This window comes from Mirounga angustirostris, unplaced genomic scaffold (assembly GCF_029215605.1).
Source record: "Mirounga angustirostris isolate CCGP_5_RB_7025 unplaced genomic scaffold, mMirAng1.0.hap1 SCAF_2, whole genome shotgun sequence".
Classification (NCBI taxonomy): domain Eukaryota; kingdom Metazoa; phylum Chordata; class Mammalia; order Carnivora; family Phocidae; genus Mirounga; species Mirounga angustirostris.
Window position 1 is genome coordinate 137,987,074 of NW_026991710.1, and position 4,178 is coordinate 137,991,251.

Sequence of the window (4,178 nt, forward strand, 5' to 3'; positions counted from 1 at the left end):
TATTATGTTATGTTAATCACCATACATTACATCATTAGGTTTTTGATATAGTGTTCCATGATTCATTGTTTGCATATAACACCCAGTGTTCCATTCAATACATGCCCTCTTTAATACCCATCACCTCACTCCCCTCCCCTCTAGAACCCATCCCCTCACTCCCCTCCCCTCTAGAACCCTCAGTTTGTTTCTCAGAGTCCATAGTCTCTCATGGTTCATCTCCCCCTCTGATCTCCACCCCCCTTCATTTTTCCCTTCCTACTATTTTTTTTTCATAGTTAACTTTTTTTAATGGCAAGAATGCTTACAATCTACTCTCAGCAATTTTCAAGTATATAATACCATATTAAGAATAGTCATTCTGCTGTACATTGGATCCTCAGAATTTTTTCTCCTTAGAACTGAAAGTTTATATACTCTTTGACCTAAATGTCCCCATTTCCCCCTTTCCCAGCCCCTGGCAACCATGATTCCAATCTCTGTTTCTATGAAATTGGCTTTTTATTTATTTATTTATTTATTTTTAAGATTTTATTTATTTATTTGACAGAGAGAGACACAGCAAGAAAGGGAACACAAGCAGGGGAAGTGGGAGAGGGAGAAGCAGGCTTCCCGCTGAGCAGGGAGCCGGACGCCGGGCTCGATCCCAGGACTCCGGGATCATGACCTGAGCTGAAGGCAGACACTTAACGACTGAGCCACCCAGGCCCCCCTTCTTTTTTTTTTTTTAACATATAATTTGACTTTTTTAAAAAGAGCAGTTTTAGGTTTACAGCCAAATTGAGGGGAAGGTACGGAGAGCTTTCACATACCCCATGCCTCCCACACATGCATCACTTCCCACATTATCAACATCGCCCACCAGAATGGTACATTTGTTAAAGTTGATGAACCTACATTGACACATCATAATCACCCAAAGTCCATAGTTTACAATAGGGTACACTCCTGGTGTTGTGCTTTCTATGAGTTTGGATAAATGTGTAATGATATGGGTTCATTATTTTCATTGTCCTAAAAATCCTTTGTGCTCCATCTATTCGGCCATCTTTCCCCACAAACCATGGCAACCACTTATATTTTTCCCTGTCTCCACAGTTTTGCCTTTTCCAGAATGTCATATAGTTGGAATCATACAGTAGATAAACTTTCAGATTAGCTTCTTTCACTTAGTAATATGCATTTAGGGTTCTCCCATGTCTTTTCATGGCTTGATTCTTTCTTTCTTTTCAACATTGAGTTAAATTCCATTATCTGGATGTACCACAGTTTATTTATACATTCACCTACTAAAGTATATCTCATTTGTTTCCAAATTTTGACAGTTATGAATAAAGTTTCTATAAACTTCTGTGTGCAGGTTTTTGTATAGACATAAGTTTTCAGTTATTTGTCTTTTTAGAGTTGTAAGTGTATTTTATATATTTCAGACATGAGTTCCTTATCAGATACATGATTTGCAAATATTTTTTCTAATACCAGGAGTGTCTTTTCACTTTTTTTTTTTTTAATATGTATGTTAGTCACCATACGGTACATCATTAGTTTTTGGTGTAGTGTTCCACGATTCATTGTTTGCGTATAACACCCAGTGCTCCATGCAGTACGTGCCCTGCTTAATACCCATCACTGGGCTAACCCATCCCCCCACCTACCTCCCCTCTAGAACCCTCTGTTTGTTTCTTGGTTGTTCTCTTTTCACTTTCTTGCCGGTATCCTTTAAAAAGTTTTTGAACTTGATAAAGTCCAATCTGTCTGTTTTCTTTTGTTGTTTGTGTTTTTGGTGTTATATCTAAGAAACCATTGTCTAACCCAAGGCCACAAAAATTTACTCCTATGTTTTCTTCTAAGAGTTTCATTGCTTTAGCCCTTATATTCAGATCTATGATCCATTTTTTAATTGATTTATATATATGTTACAAGGTAAGGGTCCAACTTCTTTATTTTGCCTGTGTATACCCAGTTATCCCAGCATAATTTGTTGAAGAGACTCTTCTTTCTCCATTGAATTTCTTGACTGCTTTGTAAAAAATTACTTGACAATAAACTTAAGGGTTTATTTCAAGATGCTCACTTCTATTCCATTCATCTACGTCTAGATTTATGCCAGTACCACAATGTCCTGTTTACTGTTGCTTTGTATTAAACGTTGAACTCTGGAACCATGAGTCCTCCACCTTTGTTTCCTTCTCAAAAATTTTTTCGTTATTCTGGGTCCCTTGATTGGTTTCCATATGTATTTTAGGATCAGTTTTCCAATTGTGCAAAAGTGCAACAGGGATTTTGGTAGAGATTGTGTTAAACCTGTTTATCAGTGTAGGAAGTATTGCCGTCTTCACAATATTAAGTCTTCTGTCCCCTGATCATGAGATGTCTTTCCATTGGTGTAGGCCTTCTTTTAATTTATTTCAACAATGGTTTCTAGTTTAGTGTTTGCACTGTACTTCTTTTGTTAATTTTTTTCTAAGTACTTTATTCTTTGTTGCTATTATAAATGGAATTGTTTCCTTAATTTCATTTTCGGATTGCCCATTGCTAGCATATAGAAATCCATTTGATTTTTCTACATTGATTTTATATACAAACTTGCTGAACCCATTTATTAGCTCTAATAGTTTTTTAGTGAACACCTTAGGATTTTCTATGTAAAGGTAATGTCATCTGCAAATAGACATGGGTTTTATTACATTTTCTTGCCTAATTGACCTCCAATATAGTCTTGAATAGAAGACGTGAGATCAGAGATCCTTGTCTTTTTCTCAAACTTAGGATGAATGGATTCAGTCTTTCACTTTAGAGTATGATTTTAGCTGAGAGTTTTTCATAAATGCTCTTTATAAGGTTGAGGACATTCCTTTCTACTCTTAGTTTATTATGAAAGGTTGCTGGATTTTGTCAAGTGCTTTTTCTGCATCTCTTGAGGTAATCATGTGGTGTTTGTCCTTTATTCTACAATTATGATGTATTACATTGACTGAATTTGGTATATTAAAAAAACCTGCTTTCCTGTAATAAATCTCACTTAATCATGGTGTTAATTCTTTTTATAAGTTGCTGGACTTGATTTACTCATATTTTGTTAAGTATGTTTACATCTATGTTCATAAGGGATATTGGTATATGGGTTTCTTCTCTTACAATGTATTTTTCTATCTTTTTTTATTATGTTCAGTTAGCCAGCATATAAGTACATCATTAGTTTTTGATGTAGTGTTCAATGATTCATTAGTTGCATACAACACCCAGTACTCATCACATTTCTATCTTTGACATCAAGATAAATCTGACTTCATAGAATGAGATGTAAAGTGATCCCTCCTCTTTCTTTCTTTCTTTCTTTCTTTCTTTCTTTCTTTCTTTCTTTCTTTCTTTCTTTCTTTCTTTCTTTCTTTCTTTCTTTCTCTTTCTTTCTTTGTTTCTTCTTTCTTTCTTTCTTTCTCTTTCTTTCTTTCTTTCTTTCTTTCTTTCTTTCTTTCTTTCTTTCTTTCTTTCTTTCTTTCTTTCAAGTTTGGAAAAGGTTGGTGTTAACTCTTTTTTAAAAGTTTGGTAGAATTCACCTGTGAAGCCATCTGGTCCTGGGCTTTTCTTTGCAGAAATTTTTTTGATTACTAATTTATTCTTTAATCATAAGTCTACTTAAGGGACTAGATTAAATTTTTAATCTTTAAATTTCAAGAGCAGTATTATAATGGAGATGAAGAATATGTGACCATGTAGAGAAATATTATATTCAAAATTAATAGGGTAAAGTGGATATTTGGTCATTTTTGTCCACCTGGCAGCCAACCCCTTTCCTATTTAAGAGAAATCCTAGAGATGGGAGTCACAATCTCACGTCCAGTACTGAAGTGTAAGGAAACCACAGACCTGAGCTTTGTCAATTGAATGCTTCTGCCTGAGACTGAATCTGGAGGTATTACAGCAAAGACATGGAAGCGAACACGTGACTACCTTAAGAGTGGTTAGATATGGAGGAAGTGATGAAAGAGGTTACACGATGCTTCTAGACAGTTAGGATAAGTACACAGAGGTGTGACCAGGAAGGGCTAACTTTATGTGTGTCACAGTTTGGGATTTTGGTACAAATTACCCGTTATAAGCTTATAAGCATTTCTTAAAACATAACAGTTTCTTTCATAAGAGGAATGAGAGTTCAAGTCTTCCTATTTGTAAAGGAG